Here is a 27,385-nt window from a genome sequence, read left to right on the forward strand (position 1 = left end):
GGTGTTCCAGCCAAACAGACTGCCCCCTACCTGGGGCTCTCCTCACAGCAGCCAGGCTGGCTGGATGACCCTCTTTCTTTTACCCACGAGTCCTCATATGTCCCCATCCCCCCAGCTTCTCCACACCTGCTCTCTCAGCTCCAGCCTGACCCAGGCCTCAGGCCCACCCCCAGTCCCTAGGACTCGTCCCGGCCATCTGCTTTCCAGCCCCAAGACCCTGGGGTAACCCTCCCCCTAGACTGTTAATCAGCCTCTCTCCCCACCCAGGTATGAGCTACGGGTCACCGTGTGGAGCACAGATGAGGTGGTCCTGGAGGATGGTCACTTCTTCACTGGGGAGAAGTCCAGTGACGTTTTTGTGTAGGGGTGGGTGAGAGGCCCCTGACTGGGAAGGGCTGAGCTGGGTGAGCCCACCTTCCTGGGAAGCAGGAGAGGAGGGGCCAGACAGGGGAGCTGTGGGCTGAGAGAGGCCCTACCGGCTGTGGCCACAGGTCTGGAGCAGGTGATGCCCCACAGGTGGCCAAGGGGTCACCAGGAGGTCCAGCAAGACACGGATGTCCACCACCACCCCCTCACTGGCAAGGGCAGGCTCAGCTGGCACTGCCTGTTCCCCTTTGACTACCTGGCTGCCGAAGAAAAGACTGTCATCTCCAAGATGTAGTCCATGCTGTCCTGGGATGAGACCGAATACAAGATCCCCGTGCAGCTCACCCTGCAAATCTGGGGTGCTGACCACTTCTCTGTGGATGACTTCCTAGGTGTGGGGCTAGGGGACTGGGACTGGAGGGGAGGGGGCAAGGGATGGGGGGGCAGAGATAGGGTGAGCCCACCCCAGGTGGGGAGATCAGACAGGATGTCAGAGCTGACTCTGAAGTTGCCACAGGGGCCATCAAGCTGGACTTGAACCAGTTCCCGGGGGGCATGAAGACGGCCAGGCCATGCACCACGGAGATAGCCACCGGGGAGGTGGACATGCCCCTGGTCTCCATCTTCAAGGAGAAACGTGTCAAAGGCTGGTAGCCTCTCCTGGCCCACCATGAGAATGATGAGTTTGAGCTCACGGTGGGCACCACCACTGCTCAGCTTGGGTAGGGCTGGGCCAGGTTGGGGCGCTGGGGGCCTGGCACCTGTCCTGGGCACGGGGACCCATCTGTGCATCTCTGCAGGGCTAGGTGGAGGCGCAGTTGCATCTACTCCCTGCTGAAGAGGCAGAGAAGAATCCGGTAGGCCTGGCCCGCAATGAACCTGCCCCCCTAGAGAAACCCAAGGGAGTGCCCTGCCTGCTGGGCCCCTACCATGCCACTCCCTGGGGCACTGGAAAAGGAAGGATGGGCCAGAACCCTCTGGTTTTCTTGCCCCTACTCTGGAGGCATCTCTGCCCTCTCCATCCCTTCCTAGGCCACGGCCTCATTGCAGGGGAGCCTCCTCCCTCCTCTCCTCCACCTGCCACCCCCGAATCCACCACCTCCCTCTGAACTAGACCAGGGGCCACCAGTGCAGGGAAGCAGCACCTCCCACTGGGAGGGCCCCACTCAACTGAGTTCAATGCCTTCCCTAGTTCTTGCCAAAGGCAAGCAGCTGCCGTGGTGGACCTGGGGCCCCAGGCAGCCTTGATGGCTGGGGAGGGGCCAGGAATTCTGTCCTCCTGTGAGGGTCAGCCCGCAGCTTGGCCGCGCCCCAGCCCTCATCCTCTGGGTCCTTTCTCCGTGCTCCCTCTGTTCCTCCTGCTGCTCCAGCCGGCCCAACACCAGCTTCATCTGGCTCTTGAAGCCCCTCAAGTCTGCCGCTACTTCTGGTGGCACACGTGTCGCTGGCTGTGCCTCCAAGTGCCGCTGCTCATGCTGCCACTCCTCCCCCTCGCCCTTTCCTCTACTCTGAGCCTGGCCACCTGGTCAGGAAGATCCTTGGGGCCAGAGTCTGGCATCCTCCTGGGTCTGGTACTCCCTTCCTCCTGGACGTAGGGCTCGTGCGCTGGGCAGCAGGTGGAACACGCACACATGCAAGTGCACACATAAGTCCACACACAGCAACTTTCAAGATTTCAAATGGTATCATACATGCAGACCTGCAAATGACTGTCTTGCATGATTCCAGAGTAGGCCAGAGAGGAGATGTAACTGGCCCAAGGCCACCTGGCAAATCACCTGGCTACGACTCAGCCAAGGTTTCCAAATTGCCAATCCAGTGTCCTTCACACTGTGCTAACTCCTCTCCCAGCAAGATTCAGGCAGATTCGAACCCAATTCCACTGGCAGGAAAAAGTTGAGCTATGGACAGGAAAGGGGAAAGGCTTTGGCTAGGATTAGCCAGCAAGTCCTGAGGAGTTTCTACCAGCATCCTCCTCCCAGCCCAGAGCCCTTTTCCACCCTGCAGGACAGTGAGTGGCTCCATCCCTTTCAAACAGCTCATGAACCAGCATGTGCATTGCATCACTGAGTTCCAGGCCAGGCTGAGAGCTTCACGTGGGCTTTCTCACTTCACCCTTTCACCAACCCTGGAGGTGGGGTCTACTGTTAACCCTGTGGTACAAGTGAGGAAACTGAGGCTCGAAGGGGTGCCTAACTTGCCCGTCAGAGCTGGGACTGGAAGCCAGCTGCCCTGTGCCAATGCCCCCCACCCTGCTCTGCAGCCCCCCCCCCCCCACGCTGAGCAGCCCTGGAGGAGTTGGTGGGGCAGGAGTTTGAAGAAATATTCAGTGCTTTGATTGTCCATCTTGACATTTTATAGAACCTATTGGTTTTGTAACACAATCAACAGAATGTAAGGTCCACGGGCACGTCTTGGCTCGGAGGCCCCTCAGAAGGCAGAGCAGCGGTGCTGGTGGGCAGGTCGGGGCTCAGGGGGCGTGCACCCACCTGGGGCCCCCAGATCCCTGGCAGGGCCTAATGTGGACTGAAGCAGAAAGGGGGAGAGGCTGAGAAACAGCCATCTCACTGTGAACGTGGGGCACCACGGGACCGCATAGTGAACTGCCCGATAGGGGAGCGTCCTAAGAAGCAGACTGTGGCTGTGCGTGTGCAGGGGGAGTGGCGGCTGCCCAGCTGCCAGACATGCCATCTAGGCCTTGGGAGGAGGTGGGGCGCTGGAGGGCCCCGCAGAGAGGACAGGGAATGTAGGTCGCAAACCTGGTGCTTAGAGAGGGGCCGGATCCTCGCAGCAGCACTAGCACTGTGGCCAGGAAGGGGCCCCTCTTGGGGTCTGGAAGGGCTGAGGGGACGAGGGGTCTTCGAGGTGCCTCCATCTGACCAAGGCTCCCCCTCCCCCGGCCGGCCAATGATGGCCATCGTCTGGTTCCTCAACCCCCTCAAGTCTATCAGGTACCTCATCTGCACGCGCTGCCAGGGGCTCATCGTCACGTTCACGCAGGCTTTGCTGGGGCTGCTCCTGCCAACCTTCCTCTGCAGCCTCCCTGGTTACCTGGTCAAGAAGCTTTCGGGGGCTGGAAGGCCCCGTGGCCTCCCTGCGGCACCCCATCCTGGTTCAGCATGTTCGCCCCTCCTCTGGCGTGGAGGCCTCGGATCTCGGGGCCTTCGTCATGCTGGCTGGGCCGGTGATGCCCCCTCCCTGCCTGTCCTCATCACCCTGAGCCTGCTGCTGGCCCAGTTCCAGCCCCTGTCCCTGCCTGCAGGGTGGGGCATGTGGGGAGGGGCGGGGGCCTGCCCCATCTTGCAGAGCCCCTAAGGAGGCTGCCCCACACCCTCCCCCTGGCCTTTCAGTCAGCACTGAAGCTTTAATGAAATTAACCGAGAATCCTGCAGGGGCCAGTGCCCAGGGCTTTAAAACAAATGAACAAACAAGAAGCATCACCCTCCTGTCCCCAGACAGAATCTTGCAAGGACAGCCGACGCCAGCAGTGTGGGTTCTGCAGAAGCGGGCCAGGCCCTTTGTACTAATCCCACGGGGTGGCCTCTTCCTGGGCTTCTCAGCCCTGGGGGCTCAAGCCCAGGCCCAGCCCAGTTTGGGGGTTTTCCTTACTTCCCAGAACTTCCTCAGCCCAGCCTAAGGCTGCAGGCCTTGCCCAGAAGCGGGTAGCGTGAACCCCATGCCCCTCCCCCATATCCCCCCCCCCCCCCCCCCGCAGGTCACCTCCGCCATGCCCTCCTCTCCCTGAAGGGCCTGCCCCTCCAGCCTTCCAGGTGCAGCTGGGGGTTTGTACTCGAAGTGCTGCCCCCTGCCTGCATGAGCTGGGTTTCTCTGGGCTGTTTTTCCTTTCTTGAGTGGTGATTTTTCTCTTAATGAAAGAAATCAAACGCTGAGCTGGCAAATCTGCCATTGGTCAAATGGGGGGATTGGTGTGGGGTCACAGGGCTGGAAGGCAAACTCAGCACAGGATGGGCCCCTAACCCTGTGGGGGACTTTGTGGCCCAGGGTTCAAGGTGGGTCTAAGGTACAGGGCTGCCTGTGCAGGCTGCCCACGAGCGGACCCTTAAACCACAGCCCAGGGTGCACAGCAGAGTGGACCCAGGGCCACAAGTTTACCAAAAGGGTCCTGCAGGCCCAGGGACAGTCTGAAGGCATAGACTCTAAAATGGCCGAAAAGCGCCAGCTGCCACCCACAGACGCCAACTGCTCCCCAAAGTCAGCAGGGAGTCTGTGCCACTGGCCTGGTCCCGCAGCCATGTACCTGTTTTCACAGCACACTCTGGGACTGGGGGCAAAGTCCCCTCATGACACACAGGCAGGGCTGGGGCCCATGCCTCACTGGACCTGACCTCTTTAGAGAGATTCAGACACAACTTTACAAAGACTTGAGTCATGACTGCAGGACACAGGTGACTTCTGTTGTCACCTTGCTGTGACAGGCCCTAAGAAGCCAGCTCTGGGAAAGCCAGGGAGTGGGCCCAGGCCACTGCCTGGGGGAGGCCACCTCCGGCACCAGCGCCCACACCAGTGTCAGCCCTAAAACACAGCCTCTCAAGGGCCCTTTATTTTGTGGGGGCCCAGAACAGCTGAGTGGGAGGAAATTGCAGTTCAGAATTGATCTGGAGAAGAAAGGGTGAAGGTCATCACATTTCCCCCAGGGCTCTCCTTTCACCGGCCTCCCAAGCTTGGGGATCATTTCCTCCCCAAATGTGTCTGGCTGCCTGGGAAAGCCCGGCCTGCCTGCCTCAGAGCACGAGTGCTGGGGCTCTCTGTCTGGCTTCTGCTCCAGCTTGCAATCCTCTGATATCTCTGTTAACCTTCCCCTCAGATCCATTCTCTGGAGCCCTCCCCTCCCCTCTTCCCCTGCCCACCCCGCCCCTGGTCTAGCTCCCAGGGCCACACGTCCCCAGGGCCTGGGCTTGCAGCTGGTCCCCGTTGATGACGGAGGCCCTGCGCTTGACCCGGTGTTACACCCCTCAACCCCACATGAAGAGCTCAACGCCGGGAGCAGGGCAGAGCAAGACACAGGCTGGGGCAGTGGGGGAGGAAGCACATCTAGTCTAGGGTTAGAGAAAAATCTCCCAAGGATAGTGAAATGTTTAAGCTGACAGCCGAAGGATCAGTGTCCCAGGAAGAAGGAATAGTATACAAAACCCAGAGGCAACAGAAATAGAATTAGAGGAATTGAAAGAAATTGAACATGTCTCTCAAGGGAAGCATCAGAGATGGAACAAGAAAGACCAGCTGCGTGCTGATGAGGGGGGGTCTGGGGACCAGGTTTAGAATTGTGACTTTACCACAAAGGAAAGGGGTCACTAAAGGGTTTTAAGAAGGTGGGTGGGAGTAATGTGACTGATTCTTCATTTTAGGAAGAGCACTATTGCTTACATGTAAAGAATGAGTTGGACGCAAGAAGTCCAGGTGAGAGAGAAGTCATCTCTGGAGTAGGGTGGGTCTACAGTCATACCACCCTGAACGCGCCCAATCTCGTCTGCAGTGGGATGGGGGTTAGTGATGGTAGGGGTGATGGGAAAGGACTGAGTTGAAAGATATTTAGGAGGTAGAATCAATAGGACTTGCTGATTCATTTCATGTAAGCTTGCTAATGTTAGAGGGAAAAAGAAGCTCCATAGAACTGGCACGAGTCCTGGGTGAGTGGTGGATTCACTAAGTGAGGAACACAGGGAGGGGGCAGATTCTGAGGGGGGATAATGAGTTCCCCTGTGGATGTCTGGAAATTTAGTTAACTATGAGCCACCCACATGGTGATATTGCCCACAAAGTAGTTTGAGATATAGGTAGGTAGGTGGGTAGATAGATAGATGTGTTATAATTCAGGAAAAGGACTTGGAATTCAAATAAGAGACTGTTTAGATAAGGATGAGGAACCCTGCTCAATAACTTTACCTGAAGTCTTCAGGAGTTCATCACACTCACCAGCACAGCTTCATAAAAGGCCAGGTAAGGAGGAGACAGGACCAAGAAGAGGGCAGAAAAATTTATTGCTGAAAATGGAAACTTGAATAGGAAACTAACAAATACCTCCAGGTCTATAATGAAATATCACATGGAGAATGGTGTCCAATTTTTATTCATCTCCATTAGGACAAAAGAACAAGCTATCTACAACAGGAGAGATTTCTAATAAAAGGCTTCTTTAATAAAGTAGTTAAAATCTGGAATGAGTTTCTTATGATTGTGGTAGACTTTTCTTGCTTCGAGGATTTTTATGTCATAATATTGTTCCTATCACAGATATTTTAAGCTCTTCAGAAGTGCAGGGATCTTCTCAGTGCCTTTTGCACCAACCTATTCTTTGCATGTGACACTCAGCCTTGATTTTTAATATTTAAAAAAATTAATTCATAAGGTCAAAAGCAATTTTTACTTCTTAGCAATGGAACTGACCAGTGCCTGCTACACAAAGAACAGTAGTTGGATACATTTGTGACCCCAGGACCTTGCACTTGCAGCCCTGTCTGCAAGCTTCTGCATTGACTATGATGCCACAGAACACAGCCAGAAAACGGGACCCACCAGCAAGGTCCACTAAAGTTGAAGAAACAATGAACTGCAACCTAAGCTTTCAGGTTCTTGAAAAAAGAGCTATGCTCACTGCACTCGAGAAGCCCAGGCAGCCTCAGGGAGGCATATTTTGGAGGCACATTAAGAAGCCTCAAAGCCAAAGGGAATCTACCCTCTTCTTTCACTTTCTCAGAGAAGCCACTCAAGGCTCCCCAAGGAGGAGCCCGAGCTATGAATCTTGTTCAGATCTCAGACTCACGGCAAGGAGGGCCACATAAGATGTCTTTTATCCCCGCTGTGTTTAAGGCTTCTCTCCTCTACTCCTTGTTGTAAATTTTCCAGTGCTCTTGATTAAGCCAGGAACTCTTCTTGACCACAATGTAACCTATATGGGTGATTGCTTTAACCACAATCTCAACTCTGCCTTGAACCCTTGATCAAACGCTTCAAATCTGAGGACGTTCACATGATGGTAATTACATTTTTAGAACATATGGATGAGAAAATATGTAAATGCAACAAGCTCCTATTAACTCCATGAAATGTTTAATGAATTTGTATCTGAGTTATTGTGTCCATAAATTATAGAGAAAAAGCAATACAAGATATGTGTGGATATATGGTAATTCTTCAGTCTACAGACACTCAGGTATTCATAGAATAGAGCAGTGGTGGGCAACCCTGCCTAACACTGGAATCACTTGGAGCTTTAGGCAACTTCTGATGCCTTAGCCCCACACTAATCAGTTAAACCATAACTGGTGGGAGGAGGGGTTGACCAGGAGATTTGACTTCTGACTGTTGATCAGGGTTAAGAATCACTGAATTAGAGGGACCGTAATAAATTCAAGGCCTTCAGGGCTTCCGCAGAACAGACTGTAAACCACTGCTTTAGAGCTTTCAGGACAAGTTTCTTTGTTAGCTTTGGTTTTGTTTTGATTTGTTGTTTCCCATCCACTTTCTTCGTAGGCTTAACGCACTGGACCTGCATACCTTACCCAGAACCCTACTATCTGAACCCGTCACCTGGCCCCACAAAGAAAGGTTAGAAGACCAAGTTCAGTCCCACATTTCATATACATTCTCCTCCAAGTGCCTTATGGAGTTGCAATGTAGAGAAGCTAATGGAAATATAAAATATAAAATGAATAAGCCATTGAAACTCAAACCAATAGATTGCCAAACTGTCTGAAGCTTAAAAGAAAATTACTTTTATTGGTACATCAATTAGTAACACTCATTTAATTCCAATTCATAGAAACATATCCTTACATTTATGACTTATCATAAACACCACTTATTTTCCAAAAACTGCTTGGAAGGTCAAGCTTTCAAAAATTTTGGTTAGTCTTTAATGATTTGAAATGTACTATTCTTCATTTCTCCATACAAAGAAGTAAGTAACTAATTGTTCCAAATTGATGGAAGGTTTCAAGTCATATTGCATAAAAACAAAAACATGGCATATGGTAACCAGATAGCTAATGCTTTGGGCCTCCTAATTTGATACTTCTGGGGAAAAAATGCAAAATTATCATTGTTCTTAATATATATTCACAGAATGTCATCACTCTTCAGCAAACAAAAATCTTGTCTCTCTGAATGATTTCACCAAAAAAATGTGCAGGGTTTTAAATGCTACAAAATACTGTTTCTGAAGCATCATTCTTTTATGGACCTGAACGGTGTGATAGGTGGTGGAGTGGTTTAGAAATACGTACAGGTCAGCTCTACTTGGTAAATGTTTACTGGACACATTTGAAGTCTTTCAAACTGAATAGGTGGTTAACAGACACCATAAAATTATTAGAAACAGTCATCATTATGACCAAGTTACTTTGTTATTGGTCATTGTTATCTCCAAGTTACTGTCCTTTAGTGGTATTGCTAAAATAAACTTGGTTTGCTGATCTCATTTCTTTGTTCTCCCTTTCTCAGTTGACATTTTTTGGTCCTGTCTTATTGTTGTCATCATGACTATTATTTATCTTTCCTATGACAAATACAAATATATCTCAAGACATTAGACACATGAAAATGGAAGAAGCACAGTACAGTTGAAACCAAAGTTGCAGGTGAGGTGGTACAAAAGAAAATGATGAATTCTTAAACTTCTTTGATAGCACAGATCTCTGTTACAGATATATTGTAAATATGCAGATAAATTGTATGCGGAGTTAAAATCAACTCTGTGCTCTATAAGATTCATTGTATATAATTAAAATGTCTGAGCCAAAGATCAGTATATGAAGAGAGAGCTATGGGAAGAGTCAGTCAGCCAGAAGCACCTTTCTTCTTGTCATGGTGGAGCCATCTAAGAACTCTGGTGAAACAGGGAGGTGAGGCTACAGGTGGAACCAAGCAGGCCAAGAAGTCTGTGAATATGGACAAGGGATGCTCAACATGGAGTGGTGGTTCAGACACCAAACAGTCAGGAACCAGGAAATACAGGGAAAACCAAGGTCAAAACAGTGATGCATGAAAAGCCAGGACTGGGATCAGGATTACAGGTTAACAGTGACACACCAGAGATTTGGTCTTATCCATTTGTTAAAATCTAACAAGGATCGTAGGAAAAGAGATCAGATTTGTGGTTACCAGAGGTGGGGAGGGGTGGGGGGGAAGGGAAAACTGAATGAAGGTAATCAAAAGGTACAAACTTCCAGTTATAAAGTAGTAGGGATGTAATATACAACATAATATAATGAACACTGCAGTATGTTATATATGAAACTTGTTAAGAGAGTAAATCCTAAGAGTTCTTATCACAAGGAGAAAAATGTTTTTTATTTCCTTAGTTTTGTAGCTCTCTGAGATGATGGGTGTCTACTAAACTTACTGCAGTAATCATTTTACGATGTATCTATGTCAAACCATTATCCTGTACACCTTAAACTTACACAGTGCTAGATGTCAATTATATCTCAATAAAACTGGAAGGAAAATTAAATAAAAGCTGAGTTTAAAAAAAAAACCAACAAGGATCTCTTCCAACAGAAAGCCTATTGTACCCTTCCCACTGTAGCCAGTTGAGACAAACCGAAAAGTGGACCCAGAATGTAACTGATTTGTAAACAGCTGTCTTGATCAGGTCCTGACTTTCCCACATCTATGGCAAACACAGTAATTTCTAATATCACAGTGTATGTCATATTTTAATACATATTTTATTTATATTTTATTGTTAATACGTAGAAGTTATTGTTTCTGTTTGACAAATGTTAAGCGTTAAAGTAATTTTAAAGTTTGCTTCAAAAAGTTCTAAAGATTCAAAAACATTTTAAAATATGTTCAAAAATATTTTAAATCATTCTTTCTTGTGAGAACATGATGATAAAAATACATGACTACCTGATGTTAAAATATACCTTAAAGCTACAATAATTAAAACAGTAAGATATTGGTTCTAAAACTAGAAAAATTGAGGAAAGAGATTAGAAAGCCAAATATATGTGTGTATATACATATGCACATATGTGTATGCATAAATGTATTTAGTTAATCATAAGAGTATCATTTCAAATCAGTCAGAAAATAATGGATGATTCAATTAGTTACGTATTTGGGAAAAGTAAGATTCTTTTCTCACATTATATAACAAAATTAATTTCAAGGAGAACAAGGAGATAAATACACTCATCCCTTGATGAACTGCAAAGTAGGACAGCAGATTACTCAAACCCTGCCAAGACACATTTCTTATTTTAACATGAAATACTACAAGAAAAAGTCTGAATATTATTTACAAGTCAATAATATGAAAATGCAGATATCCCACATTTTATCAAGTATATCCTAGATTTGCACTCAGAAAAGTCAACGGCCTTATGTTCAAATGTTGGGCTTCTTTTTCACCAAACCCTTAACTAAAGCAGCCAATATAAGTAAGATGAGTTCCATTTCTTTCATTTGTTCTTTTTAGTTAAGAGTTTTATCAGAAGTACAAATGGTCAAAAGTTTTCAGTAGATGAATGAATAATTACATGATGAACTATAAACTAAATCAACATTGATTTACTTGAAAATTATATTAAAATATTTTCATGATTTAAAAAGTTAAATGTCAAAAATAAAATAATAAAAGAATGGAAGAAATATAATTGAACATTTGTCTGATCTCATGAGGGGAAAGCCTTTCAACCCATGATACCAAAAGAAGAGAGCGTAAAGACTGATAAATTTGACTAATAAACATTTAAAATTTTAGTGCCTCAAAAATAACATAAAAAGAACTAAAAGTAAAATCAAATTGTAAAAATATTTTTAAACACATATGGCTGATAAAGTGTTAAATCCTAAACACACAGAATTCTTACAAATAAATGAAAAAAAAATGAGCAATGTGTAGGAACCAGAAATTTACAAATGAAAAAATTTTAATGGGAAAAATTCTCATATTTCACATGAATATGTGAAACCTGTCATGTTACAACAGCAGTTATAGTTTTTCTACAAAATTAGCAAAGATTAAAAATTTAAGACATCAAGATACCTAGGTTTACTGAAAGTTTTTGTGAAAAGTCTACTTTTATACATTGCTGGTGAGAATGCAAATTTGTGCAATATATATGGAGGTCAATGTGGCAATAAGTAACAAAAACTTTTTAAATTTTCATACTTTTCAATACAGTAATTTAACTTATAGGAATTCTTAAGGAAAAATTGAAAAATACCTAAGTATTCAATAGGAAATGGATTATGATATGGTCTAGCCACACTATCCCTAAAAACATGCTATAGGCTATTATTACACACGTTGCTGGAGAGGCTGTGGAGAAAAGGAAACCCTCCTACACTGTTGGTGGCAGTGTAATTTGGTGCAACCACTATGGAAAACAGTATGGAGATTCCTTTAAAAACTAAAACTAAAGTTACCATATGATCCAGCAGTCCCACTCCTGGACATATATCCAGAGAAAGCCCAATTTGAAAAGATACATGCACCTGAATGTTCATAGCAGGACTATTTACAATGGCCGAAGCACGGAAACAACCTAAATGTCCACTGACAGATGACTGGATAAGGAGGTTGTGGTATATTGACACAATGGAATACTACTCAGCCATAAAAAGAATAAAATAATGCCACTTGCTGCAACATGGATGGGCCTAGAGATTATCATACAAAGTGAAGTAACTCACACAAAGAAAGATAAATATCATATAATATCACTTACATATGGAATCTAAAAAAATGACACAAATGAACTAATTTACAAAACAGAAACAGACTCATAGGCATTGAAAACAAACTTATGGCTACCAAAGAAGAAAGTCAGGGAGGGATAAATTAGGAGTTTGGCATTAGCAGATATAAACCACTATACACAAAATAAACAATGAGGTCCTACTGCATAGCATAGGGAACTATATTCAGTATCTTGTAATAACTTATATTGAAAAAGAATGTATGTATAAGTAAATCACTAGGCTTTACAGATGAAACTAAAATCAACACTGTAAATCAACTATACTTTGACAAAAAATAATTTTATTATGACATGAGAAAGGGACACAAGGAAAAGAAGTATAAAAAATAGCACTAATTAGCATAGTAACCCCAAGGTGATGGGATTACCATTCAGGACAACACTATAGTTTCAAAAGTGCCCTCCAAAAAGATAGAAGTCATTACACTATTCAATTGCCAGTAAAATATATAGGCAAGATAGCCCATATGACAACTGTCAAGATGGAGGTGGGTCAATCTTCACAATATAAATATGTGAAAAACAGACAGCATTGCACTGTATATTTTTAGCAGGATATAGCAGCAGTCTAAAAGGCCCTGTTACTTTTTAAAGCCATTGTCATCCTGGCTATAAAACACTTTACCATAAAAATTAAGTCCAATTGAATTGCTACACAGAATGCCAGATGAATTTGATATTCTCTGAAAAGTCACAGAGCACTAAGAACAAAAAGATTGCCAGGATACTATAGTTGGGCAATGTTCTGATGTGTGAAATGGATGGATCGTTCAACTTTCTCAGACGCTGACCCTCTCCACATGTAACTGGTAAACATCACAACATCTTATGTGGCGTAGCATATACAGTATAATGATGGAAAATGCCTGATCTTCCAAAAGGATGAATACCAGAAACCAAAAACTAGTAGCCCCATATTGGTTTCTAAAACAAAGTTCTCAACAAACTATTAAACCGGTAGATGTGGAAATGATAAGAACAAATCTTCCAGCCACCAGAGTATGTTCAGCCACTGAAAACCCAGGTTGGAAAAGAGGCAGCAACATCCATTGCAAAGAGGACTTGGAAGCAGCATGTCCCCAGTTTCCACCAACCTTGCAGGTGGCTCCCTGGAGCTAGATGGTTTCCATACACATTCCCTGCCCACCCTGTAAGCCACTATATCCCTGGCGCCTTTCTTTCCCATTCCTGGGCCAGGCTTTCTATTTCACTGGTGCTCACCCTAGCTTGGTGCAAATAAGCAGCTGTGCTGAGAACACGTGGACTCCCTCCAGAAGTCACATGGCCACGTGTTCCACAAAATAACAGGCGGCAGGCCAGGCAACTCCAGCTCCCAAATTTGAGAGGAAGAATGATAAATCAAACTGAAGGTGTCAAAATGTGGTTTGTTTCTACCTGAGGATTGTTTCCATCAGCAGGAATCATTCATAAATAGTCTTGAGAGATACAGGTATGGACTCAGCACCCAGGGTGCCTTTTCCCAGATAAAGCCCCAGGATACTTTCTAAGAAATGTTTGTAAGTAGAAGCCTTCTAGACAGACACACTAGAGAACTAAGTCACCCTGACTTTTGGCAGCCTTGTCTAAGTTATTCCACCTTAGATAGGTTTGGTTAGCCCTTCCTGGAACTGGTCTTCTGCCTGCTGCCTTGTTCCAGATATTTCCTTTTTACGAACTAGATAAAGCCCTTAGCAGAGCCAGTCAACTATATCATTCATCATGTTTTTCAGGTCTGGGTTCTACTGGATTAGAAAGATTGGACACCTCAGCTAGCACTCACTTTCATAGAAGCAACAGGGTAAGGAACCATTCCTTAAACCTCAATTCACCTCTGAGATGTTTCAATAAAATGAGCAATCAATTTAACCAACTACAGTTCTTCCCAGGTTTAGGATCTGCATAGGGGGACAAAGGAAGCAGAAATCACAATAAGCCCTGCTCCTCAGATTCATAAGATTTCCACATGCTCCTGTAGACAGGTAGTAAGAGACTTCCAATATCTATGGAAACTCCAACTTTAAAACTCAGTAGTGTCCTAGTCCCTTTGTCTTACTTAAAAAGAAAAATTATCTTATGGCAGCAGTAGGTATTATCTCCCCCACCATAACCCACCCACCAACAAGCTCATATCCAAGTGCATCTGATACATCTGGCTATACACTATCCCCAACAACAGGACACTTTATTATAACTGTCAGGTTGACACTAAATGTATATGAAAATTGACTAAAGCTAGGTCATAAAGCTAGCCAATTTGAAATCACTATGTGAAATAATAATGGTATCATGAAGAATGTATCATTTAACCCAAATACACTTCAGTTATTAAAAAATGTAACTAAAAGGAAAAATACTTAAAAATTTTAAATATATTTTGGAACAACCTATCAATCATAAAAGAAGTGTAGATTATGAACCCTTTAGAAAATAGTTAGAAAAAAATATTAACAAAAATACCAAAAATACCATAAATATTATGTGCCAAAATGGCAGAACAGTTAAGTTCCAAAAGATTTAGTCTTAAATGCTTACATGAAAAAAGAAAAGCTCAACTTAATGAAGTGATCATCCAACCATAAGGAATTAGGAAAAAAGCACAACAAAATAAACTCAAGAAAATGAGAGAAAATAATAAAAATAAAAGCAGAAGTTAATGAAAGAGAAAGTGAACATATAAGAGGAGGATCGAGAGAGGTCAGAAAAATAATAAAAGATACCAATCTCTGGAGAGAATAATTAAGAGAAAAAAGAGAAATGCATTACATTTTTTAAAATCAAGAATAAAAAGGGGGCAAAGCTATAGTTGCTACACAGATTAAACAGACAAAATGCTATGAACAAGTCTGTGCCTCAACTTGAAAACTTAGATGAAATATACAGATATATACAGCTTAACAAAAACCAAGTCTTTTTTAAAAATAGAGAACATAAAAAGTCCTCTAAGCTTTAAAGAAATTAAATCAGTCATTTAAAATAATCCCATTAAAGACACACACACACAAACACACACACACACACACACACACACACACACACACACACACACACACACACACACACACACACACACACTCTGGATCCAGATAGATTTCTAGGCAATTCTACCAAACATGTGAGCATTGGGAAATTCTAATCTTATGCAAACTATTCCACATAATGGGAAAAAAAAATCATTTGTGATATTTCAAAACCAGATAAAGATACTATTTTAAAAAATAAAAAACACAGGCCGATCTCACTTATGAATGAATGTAGATGCAAAAACTAAAAATAAATATTTTTATAAAATAAATCAGATAGTGTATAAAAAGGTAAGTGGATATGACCAAGTTGGTGTTTCCTAGGAATCCTAGATTGGCTTATCATGAGAAGATCAATTAAAGGAAATCATCATATTACCATGTTAAGGTGAAAATAACTGTATCTTAATAGAGGCAGAAAAAATTGGATAAAATTTCACATCTATCTGTGATGAAAGGAAATAATAGCAACAACCTCCTTAGCAAACTGGGTACAGAAGACACATTCTTAGCTCAATAAAGGACATTTCAAAAAACCCACAGAAACCTCATATCTAACAATGAAACTTTTAACAGCATCTTCTGTAAGAGCAGCTTCAATATAAGGATGCCTGTTTTCATCAGCCTTATACTACATTGTTCTGGAGGTCCTTGCATAGTAAATCAAGAGAAAGAAGTAAAAGGTAAAGGACTGGAAAAAAGAAACAAAAACCTTGATTATTTTATAGATGATATGATTGCTTATATCAAAAATTTCAAAAAAAAGAAAAGGTTAACATAGGGGTTAATAAATGTTTGCTGAGAAAAATAAGCAACAAAATAGTTGTGAGGATTAAGTAAAATAATCTATGTTGACTACTTGGCACCTAGTAGCAACTTAGTAAATATTAATTTCCTTTCCCTTAAAATTTACTTTTAGGTATCTATGTCATGTGGGAGAAGGATTTTTAAAAAGTAAAAATTTAAATTAATAAAAAAGATATTAGATTCAAAATTAATATGCAAAGTAAACTGCATTTCTAGATACCCACAACAATTGACTAAAAATATAAATTTCTTTAAAGATGTAATTTAAAACAGTGATAAACATTTTAAATACTTATGATAAAATAAAAAATGTGTAAGTCTTCTGAAGAGAAAGCTAATAAACTTTATTAAAGAAACATTAAAGAAGACCTAATAAATAGGGAGATCTGTCATATTATTGGGTGGGAAGACTGACTATCATAAAGCATACCATAATTCTCTCCAAACTGATCTAAAACATCTGTACAATTCAAATACAAATCCTATCAGAGTGTGCACATGCATGTGAAACTCAACAAGCTAATTATAAAATTTACATGAAAGATTAAGGGCCAACAAAAGCCAAGAAGCTCTTAAGAACAAAATGTGGGATGCTAGTGTGAGATACTCGCTACTAGTTATCTGGACTACTATAAGCTATGGAAATGAAGTCGGTGTGGTACTGGTGCAGGCACAGACTAACAGACCAAAGGAAGAATAGAGAGTCTAGTAACAAACCCATGCCAATATGGAAAATGGATTTATGACAAAGCAGACATTATAGATCATGAGAGAAAAACGAACTATTCAATAAATGACACTAGGGCAACTGTTTATCCAAATAGAAAAAAAAAATTAAGTTGCATCCTTCTTCCAACACAAAAATGAATTGCATTAGATTAAAACTTCCTATGAAACACCAAATTATAAAATTTTCTTAAGCTCTTATTTCTTAAGCAAGAAGCAAATAATGCAAAGTTTAATGAGAAGATCACTACATTAAATTGCATTAAAATTAAGAACTTGAGTTCACCATTAAGAATGAAATACAAAAAATAGAGGAGAAGATATTTGAAATATACATAACCAGTAAGGGGGTTGGTGTTTGGAAAATACATACGTATACATAAAGAATTCCTACAAAACATTAAGGAAAAGGCACACTCACATGTACTGGACACGTTTTTCATAGAACTGACATGGACAAGTATTCCATAGAAAAGGAAATACGAATAACAGAAACATATGAAAAGATGATTGAGGGAGTATTCACAGGGTTCACCATGGGGCATTGTGCATGGCTTGCTGGCCACTGTCACTGGCCTCTTCTTTTCCTGGCTGGGAGGCAAATGAGAGGCCTGAACCAGGTGGCTATGAGTAGAATGAACTCAGAAAGGGGGGCCAGACTTTGTGCTCTGATGGCACTGGTTGTGCTGGCCCAATACATATTCACCTTGAAGAGGACGACCCAAAGAGGAAGATCAAGATCTTTGAGATGAATATTGGATAGCTAAGAAATGACTAATCGAGTCCACTGTCTTTATAAAAATGATGCTAAAATTGCAGAAACATTCGGTTCATGTCAAGAATCCTACAAGGTTAGAAGAAATTATCTATGGTCTTGTCAAAGGAGGAGCTGTCATACTTCAGATAATAATATAGTTTGATATGACATTAAGTAAATACAAAGGAAAAAGATGCTCAACATGTCATTATATCATAAACAATTGTAAACTACAGATCAATGTCAAAAAAAGATATTTAACCCAAGGAAAGATATTATTCTTTTAAAGTTGATCTTGTTCTTACCAGAGATGACAAGTTCTTTTACATGGTAGAATAGTATACTAAGTCACATAATCTGCTTGTTGAACTACCTTAATCAAAAGCTAAACTTAAAGACATTATGAAAGAACCTGATGACATGTTCAAGGAAGGATATGAGAATTTATCTGATAAGCTCCAAAAGCACAAAATCCCTGTGTATATATTTTTACACTGCATAGGTGATACACCACGAGAGGTTTTCTGTCAAGCTAGTGTTATCATCCAAATGTCAAATTAGGGTCCAAATAATGGATTTTTATGAAAATGGGGCTTTTAAAGGACGTAAGGGGGAGCAAATACACATATTTAACAAAAAGTGAACATTTCAATCTGCTAAAAGACAATAGTAACATAATTCTGTCCAGAGATTCTCAAGGAGACTTGAGAACAGCAGATGGAGTAGCCAATGTTGGATACATTCAGAAAACTTGGTATCTAAGTGATAGAACGGGTGAACTTTTAGAAAAAAGTACATGGGCTCTTCTGATACTGTTTTAATACAATTTAGTACTCATTGGAGAGAGTCAACACTATCTTACAGGAGATTTTATAAACAAGTATCTTTTAGGAACCTACAGAAGATTGCTTTGGCAGTTTGACGTCTTTTATGGTTCCATATAAATTTTGGAATTGTTTGTTTTAGTTCTGTGAAAAATGTTATGAGTATTTTAGCAGGGATTGGATCTGTGGGTTGCTTTCGGTGGTGTGGCCATTTTGATAGTGTTGATTCCTCCAATCCAGGAGCACAGAATATTTTTTCCATTTCTTTGTATCATTTTCAATTTCCTTCATCAGTGTTTTACAGTTTTCAAGGTATAGGTAACCTCCTTCGTTAAGTTTATTTCTATGTATTTTGTTGTTTTTGATGCAATGGAAATGTTTATGCCAATTATAAAATGGTAGTTTTTGAAGTGAAGAAAAAAGTGAATGAAAGGCTGCAAATGGCAAAATATCCTTCTTTATGGGTGAATTGCATTCTATTACATATATATGTTACATCTTCTTTATCCATTCATCTATTGATGTGCATTTCGGAGGCTTCTATATCTTGGCAATTATACATAATATTGCTTTTAGTAGCGGAGTTTATATATCTTTTTGAATTAATGTTTTTGTTTTTCTCAGATATATGCCCAGGATTGGAATTGCTGGGCCATATGGTGGTTCTATTTTTAGATTTTTGAGAAACCTCCATATTGTTTCCCATAGTGGCTGCACCAACTTACATTCCCACCAACAGTGTACAAGGGTTCCCCTTTCTCCACATCCTTGCTGACATTTGTTATTTGTGTTCTTGATGATGGCCATTCAGGTGTGAGATGATATTGCATGGTGGTTTTGATTTGCATTTCCCTGATACTAGTGATGTTGAGCAACTTTTCATGTTCCTGTGAGCCATCTGCGTCTCCTCTTTTGGAAAAATGTCTGTTCAGTTCTTCTGCCCATATTTTAAATAAGTTGGTTGTTTGCTTTTTAATTAAAGTACAGTTGATTTTTTTTTAAAGTCATTTCTGCTACAACTAATAGCTTTAGGGAAACTGAGAAAATAAAATCCATTTAATACTAAGCTCATATATGACAGAACTGGCAGGAAGATCCCTATTTTCCAAAAGTGTTGCTCATATGAATGCTTTTCTAAGATTACTATGAATATATATTCTTCATTTTAATATTTCCCCAAATTCCAGGTAATTATTAAAGAAAAATGATGTTTCATGTGGATAACTTACATTAGAAATATGTTACAGTTTTTTCCATCATAAAATTTACACATGATGTAAAGATAGCAAAAGGTCTGCTGAGCTCTAAACTTCTACAGTTCTTTGAAATATGAGTTCATCACATTTCAGACTTTAATTTCCTTTAAGGAAACACGAAAGTCTGCAGCTTCTTTTTACCTCAAAGCCATTGATAAAAGACTAAAAAATGCACAAAAGTGCCTTGACTTCTAGAAGCAGAACTTTTTTAAAAAATAATTAAAAAGAAAGAAGAAAAAGTAGGAGGGGAAAAAAACAAGCACAGATACATACACAAAATAAAATTATGGTATAAAATCCCACGAATATTACCAATATTATTGCCCAGACACTGATACATTATATTTCTGTTCTCTCACTTCTTTGCAAGTGTTCAACAGATATATATCAAAGACAAAATCATTTTTCAGAGTGAACTTTATCACACATAGAAGTTTCAAATCTTGTTTATTTTAAAATAAACACAGAACGTTGTTGGGAGAAAGAATGTGGGAGAAAGAGAAAAAGACAGCAAGTGGGAAAGCTCAAACAAAACAAACATTTGCTACATTTTCTCTGGGCTTAAACCAACATTGACCAATCATACAAGACACATACAAGACAGAAAACTAGATCTTTATTAGAGCAAGCTATATTTTGTAAAAGAAAGATAGTGTCAACTAAATGCATCTGTTACTGAGGTTAAAAAATTCATCTTTACTCGTAAACCATGAGCAAATTCATAATGAAAAACTATTTATATAATGAAAAATATACTCATTTTCAAAAGTGAAATATACCAGGTTCTCCTGAATAGGTATTTTTGTAATGACTTAAGTGAATTTTGGTTTATTTTTTCTAGAAAAGTCTATATGACATGACCCTAATATTTTCATAGTACTTTAATACATGAGGAAAATGCTGTATGTTCATACAACTAAGTAAACACTCCCTCTGAGGAATTTTTAGTCTCCCAGAAACAGTCTAAAATATCATCCAGTGCCAAGAGGAATTCTAAGCAGTTGCAGAAATGAGAAATAGAGCAAAGACTAGAGCATCTATACTACCATACTCCTGCAATGTGTCTTCCTTCCTTCCTTCTCTCTCTCTCTCCCTCTCTCTTTTAGTTTACCAGATTGCCTTTAGGGATTTCCAAAACATAATATAAAAATTTATATTTATTATTCACTTACTTCATTGCCCTCCAATTAAAAAAATTCAGACTTCATAGAAGCTCTGTACTGTGTCAGTGCAGCCATTTGCCACACGCAAGCCTGGAGTGGCTATGGTGCCATTCAGTTTTGTAAGAAGTCTGTCACAAGCCACTAGAAAGAAAGAAGAGGAAAAGGTTTCTCCAAATAAAGTCATCCCCTTCAAAGCAACTTTCAACTGATAATCAAACATCTCAGCATTAAATTTCAACTGTCTTCTGGAATTTTTGAAATCTAGAAAGTTGCAGTCTCTGTCCTCAGTCTTCAGGACAACTGTTTTAATCATCTGATCCCATTTATAAGGGGTTATTTTGTAGCTTTGGAGCCAAACAGATGGTGGCTGGACTACGACATTTTAGATCACCGTAAAGTGGTAGAGCAATATAAAGAAAACTGGGGGTCAGTTTTCTTCTCTTTTAAATGTGTGTAATAATATATACTCCATATGGTGGTTGTGAAAATTAGTAAAAAGATTCATGTAAAGCACAATATAGTCTGATGGTAAACATCAGTTGTTTAGTTCCTCAAACGCTTTTTTCCAAGACAAGCAACTCTTGGAGAGAGTTGAGCTAGAAGGCAAGATAAATAGTAAATATGCATAAAAGAGGTGCTATTGACTATACTTAAATTTTTAAAAAAAGGTACTATTTATTTTACCACTCCTTTTTATTGATAGTGAAATTAGCAAAATTAGGGTATTCAAAAGCAAGTCAGATGAAAAGAACACATATTGTACACAGTTCCTAATTAATTCCTGGGGAGTCAAGACTTAGCTAAATAACTGGTCTCTTTAATTGCTTTTTTGGATATATGTATATGTATGTAAATGTGTGTATGTATGTGAACTAATATAAATATTGATATATTTATGAATATACTTTAAAAACTCTATCTGTACTTTTATGTTTTGGGTAAATTTTTATAATGCAAAATATTTATTTTTAGGAGTCCCACAGAAATAACAGCTACATTATTATTATCTGATATACAATGTCTTCTGTTTTAAAGGTATCACATTTTCTTCATAACTGTGTGCATTTTATTCCAGTAGAAGAGGGAGGCAGAAAGAGATAAAGAATGAGAATGGAAGAAAGAAACGGGCAGGGGTTTCAGGCAGGGAAGGCCACGTGCAAATCCAGCGCTACCTTCACAGGTCCTTTTGTCAGGTCCCAGCTTGTAACCAGGCTCACATGAGCACTAGTGACTGCCCAGTGTGTTCAGACAATGCTGCTGGCAGCCTCCACGGTCAGGCTTGGCACACTCATCTTCCCCTACAAATGTGGCAACAATCAGACAACAGCTAGAGCATTTCATTTTTATAGACTAATGCATAATTTTTTGAAAATATGATGTTTAATAGCTTTGAATGAAACTGAGACAATTGATTTTTTTCAACAAAGGAGCCAGAACAATTTGCAAGCCCTTGATGGATGAAATACAAGAATCCATGTCATTACAATCTAAGAATTGTTTAAGAACCGGAAGGACTGGGCCAATGGAAGATCACCTTATCTCAGACACAGAATGTGTTTTTTCCTGAACTTAATGTCAAAGAGGATTATTAAAATTTAGAATGAAATAAAAAACTTACAGAAAAAAAGATTCACCTGTTCATTTCATAGTATAGTTTGCTAGGTAGTCTAAAAAGTGCTTTTAAAGAAATATCATTATTAAGAAACAGATAATGGTGACTAAAAATTAAAAAGAAAGAAAACTTTAAAAAGAAAAATTTAAAGCATGCAGTACTTTTTTCATATAGACATACTGATCCGGAAGATACAATAATCATTTTTTATAAACACATGTATATGAAAACATGAAACATACATATGAAATAGACACATGAAAAATATATACTATCTAAAAAAACATATATAACAAAGTACTCCATAATCTCACTCTTTAGGAATAACCTATTGTGAGCTAGGAAAACAGCAAACAATATTCTCTGGAGAAATTTAGCATTACCAAAACACTAAGCATTGTGATAACCCAATATATAAACATCTCATGAGAGACATAGCATGTTTCTTCTACTGTAAAGTGTAACACATAAAGAAGATTCAAAGCATGTAAATGAACATTTTAATGAATACTTTGAATATATACCATAAAAGTGCCAAGTTCTCCACCTTTCAATTCATATAATGAATACCTAAGTAATGCTCAGGGGAAATCTATTATATTGTTGCTCTTTGAATAATAAAAATATCTAGATATTAGTCACACTAAAATCTGACATACACAACTGAATCCATCATCTATTCTGTAAAAATCAGTGGAGAGAAAATTTATTTTCTCTTCCCATAAAATAACCTTATTCTACAATAACAAACTTCCTAAGTGCCTAGGAATTTTCTAAATGCAAATCTGGTATTATTTTCACTAACACAGATTTCTTTTTAACTCAGAAATACACACCAAACATGGGACACAAAAATAAACTAAAATTTGGTTATGCAATTCAAAATTAAAGCTGATTGCTAATAATTATTTGTCAAAAAAACATTTTAGGTATCAGAACTTTCCACTAAGGAGCGTAAATTATTTCTAATGTGGTGGAATGCTCTTCTCTAAGGGATGGTTTAGAAATGCTCGCCCCTGGAAATAAATTGATGAACTGTATGTCAGTAACCCCCTTCAAGCTATGAACCCTTTGTTGATTACATTGCAAGTATTTCCATCCTGCATGTATATCCCTTTCTGGGATTTGCTCTTCTGGCTATTTCATAAAAAACAGATGGCAGATTATCCTAATGGAGTTCCTACACTGTGCTATAAAGCTCCAAATTTCAGTATTTTACCAATAAGCTTTTCCATCAAAAACCATCGAAATATCCTTATGAACATACTTCAACCTTCAAAATTACTTTACTCTAGTTCTCGCCTAATTCAAAGCTAAATATCACATTTATTCTAGAGATAGAAAAGCTTACACTTTACATTATTTCAAAATACATTTTAAAAAAATTGGCAGCAAACCCTGCCTTGTTCCATCAGAAACAAACTTCATCCATAAGGTATTGGAGGTAGATCTGATATCTTTAGGTTTATTATAACGACCAAAACACCCTATCAAAGGGCTATTTTCACTGGTTCCATCTTGAACTTCTAGGTAGTCATAGGCACAATTATCATGCCTTTCAATCTGCAACAGTAAAAATATGTGAAGATCTATCTCATTAATAGATAAAACAATTTCTATGGTAAGAACATTATGCGTTCTCAGTGCCATAATACTGACCTGGCCGGGGAACAAATGACGTATACCAAATGAGAGTGTCTCTGATGAGGGTGCCTGGTAATACCTACACTATCTGTGAATAAAGGTTGTATTAATCTGGTAGACACAGTGGAAAAAAATCTATGAAAAAGTGCATCCACATGCTTTAGGATCAACAGAAGCTAACCACCTTTTAAAATAAAATAAAAATACAAGAAATAATTCTTTGGAAAACACAATTCAAGAAAATTCAGACTTAAAATTATCATTAGATATCTGGGCTAGATATGCTATTTCATCATAGTTCAGCAACAAAGCCAGCATTTTATTAATAGAGAAGCTGAATTCAAAATATTGTAGTTTTAGGTTATGTATCTCTTTTGAAGACAAATTTGATAACATGGGATTACATATTTTTCTAGTCTATGGAATTCTTTATCTGTAGTTAGCATAGCTGTGTGTGAGAAGACTCGTCCACTGCAGAACCAGCACTGGACCACGCCTCAGGGTAACGGGGCTTATTTAGATGAGCCCTTTTACCTTAACACATCCCACTCAACCTGTGCAACTTGGAACTCAGTCTCCTTCTTAAACAATTAAAATGCAAATATTAGCTCAGACTATTGGTCTATAAAACTTTATAAAGAAGTGCATGTTCATGGACCTGTGTTTTAGCCCTGAACTTCTACAAACAAATCAAAATTTATACATTGTTTTACAGATCACAAGACCATTTCAAAATAAATTCTTGCTTTTTATTTTTTCATAGAAAATGGGCACTAACCCTGAAGTCTTAACAGAGTCAACTACTTATTAGGTATTTGAAGCCAGAAAGCACTGACATCTGTAATTAATAAACCATGAACAATATTACATCTCGTCAACCATCATTCAACATACAATTCACTAAATTATGGGATTCTCCTAGTACAAAAAGAATGTCAAGAAACACGTTCATTCAATGAACTAAAACCTGTATGCCTGAAACTGCTGGTACAGTTGGGTGAAGATCCATTTCCTGATTTGTGAATATGTTAACAATTACAGTCTTCAAATTAGGCAGCAGAAGAACAAACAGACAAAAACAGATTCTGAAGCAGATTTGATTAAAACTAAGTACTGCCTTTGCTGCTGCCCTTTTCCCAATCACAAATCAGGATTCATTCATTCCTTCATCAAATATTCAGTGCCTGTTCTCTGCTGGGCACCCCTCCTAATGTAGTATGTGTTGTCCTGCCAAATAACAAAGAACCTCACCCTCCTGGAGCTTATCCTGGTGGGAAAAAAACAAAGAAACAATAAACAGGGTAAATAATAATCATAAAATACAAGAAAGCAATACATTCTATGGAAAAATACAACATGAAACAAGATAGGAAATATGAGAAGCAGATGCAGGGAGTTAAGGTTGCAATTTTAAATTATAGTATCAGTAGGAAGTCACTGTGACTCATAAATATAGATTTTTTTCCTAAAAAATGTATTCTGTATGTGTGGAATTATGAGAAAGAATTGGAAAATATTTAACATTAAAAATATCTCATTTTAAAAGCATATTTAAACAGGGAGATGAGAGCGAGCTAGCAGTCCCACTAGTAATGACCAGGGAAGGCAAGGGCCATCTGACCAGCTATAGACAGACCTTCTTCTCTCAGTCCTTAATATACTCCCTTCAAAATCAGAGGTCTCTATAAATATGAGAACACTTTCAGATGACCAAAGGCTATTCTCTGGTCAAGGGGACACATAAAATAACATCTAAAACTCTTACGGTATAGAGCCTGGTAAAAGCATAAAGAGAACTGAACTAGTGATGAAAGTGTAGGGAAAATAACCAAAGGTCTCAGTCAGCCAACGTTTCTTCAGCTGCTTGAGCAGCACAGAATGAACTGCTCCCAACTCATGAATCACACTGGAAGAGGCAGGAGAGGCTAAGTTCAAAGAGGAAAGAAAGTGAGAACACACAATGAAGAAAAGATGCTTGCCACATAAGGTCAATTAGTAAAATAAAATCACAGTGCTTCATATTAGGAGCCATACCAGGCAAAAAAAATAAGGAGGTTAATTTAAAAAGATTTTAAATGACTATTTTGAAGAAATCACTGCTTAAAAAATTACAGTACAAAGAGAACAGGATACAAATTATTGAAAAAATTACATTTCTTCAATGATTAAAGAGAAATAGGATAATGGATATTTCCCCATATATAAAACTCACTCTGTCCCTTTAATAGTTACACAGTAGATCTTTTTAAATTTTAATTTATAACATCTTCACTGCTTACTTGGTAAAATTTAGAGGTTCAAATATTTTATATGACATACAAAGTATAAATATCTCATGGGTAAGTGCATAAAAAATGACCAATTTTAGGATTAATTCCATCAGTATCTATTTATGAATTACCTATTAGTTACATATTAAGTATTATGCACCTGGTATTAGGGGTAACACAATAGAAATACACACTATATTCCCATAAGTAAATGTCATTGTTGTTGACATAAGATATCAATGACTTCAATGATCTTTGTTTACATATTTTTTCCAGTGTAATTGCAGTAATCCTAACTGCAAAGTCAGCACAATAAATCTGCTCTATTGGTGTTAAAATTATACCTCTTCAATTATATTTACACAACAGTAATGATGGTGAGCACAAATGAGAGCTTGAGTTATTCTATTTATTTGTATAATATTTTCTACAGCTGTATCAATTACTTTATCAATTAGTATACAGAATAGATAGAAATAAATATGGTTGAAGCTAAAAAGTGGGTAAGTCCATTAATGTTATGCTAGTAACCTTAAGAACTATGAGAAAAAACACCAAAGTCAATGGTTCACAAAAACAAAGAAAGAAAAGCAGTTTCGTCTTGATTTAAAGCATGGACACAGTTCATAGATCTGGGACCTGAACTCAATGTCACACACAATTATACACGTAATAAATATTTTGATACTGATGATGCTGGTTTATTATAGACTTTAAGGTAATCAGAGCATAAAACATATAGCAGTGTGGCAAGTTTATCATAATATAAACAGAACTCATATGTATATAGAGAAAACAGTGAAAGGGATAGTAAGCTGTGAAGATCTTTTTGGAAACTGATTTATAAATGACAATGGAAGTAGATCCAAATACACAAAGAAGGAAGGACAAGTACAAAGTTTAGCCAGAAGGAATTAATACTACATTTCATTACTAAGTGGGGGCTCAGGCCTTTTACTGGCAGGTTAGAGAGGAAGCATGGAAAAGCTGAGTGATTTTATTTAGCAAGAACTAAAATCAATTAAATGTAACCTGAAGTAGTCAGCCTTTCATTCTAACACTGCCAAGCAGTGCAGAGCTTTGTGGCCAGTGCGTGAGGGTGAGCCCTGACACTGCAGGAAAGCCCGCCTTGGAGCAAGAGACCAGGCCCAGGTTTAGGACCCATTCACACACTTTGCCTTTATTTTATAATCAAATTTCCAACTGTA

The 27,385-nt window shown here is 39.7% G+C and overlaps 3 pseudogenes; 2 read left to right on the top strand and 1 right to left on the bottom strand.

The window, feature by feature from the left end:
• The window catches only part of LOC141578446 (otoferlin-like), a 47,544-nt pseudogene extending 43,484 nt beyond the window's left edge, over nucleotides 1–4,060 (top strand).
• The window catches only part of LOC141578280 (tolloid-like protein 1), a 253,168-nt pseudogene that overhangs the window by 145,076 nt on the left and 80,707 nt on the right, over nucleotides 1–27,385 (bottom strand).
• Nucleotides 17,432–18,284, top strand: LOC141578489 (cytosolic 5'-nucleotidase 3A pseudogene; annotated as a pseudogene).

The sequence above is a fragment of the Camelus bactrianus genome, chromosome 8 (genome assembly GCF_048773025.1).
Source record: "Camelus bactrianus isolate YW-2024 breed Bactrian camel chromosome 8, ASM4877302v1, whole genome shotgun sequence".
Taxonomy (NCBI): Eukaryota; Metazoa; Chordata; class Mammalia; order Artiodactyla; family Camelidae; genus Camelus; species Camelus bactrianus.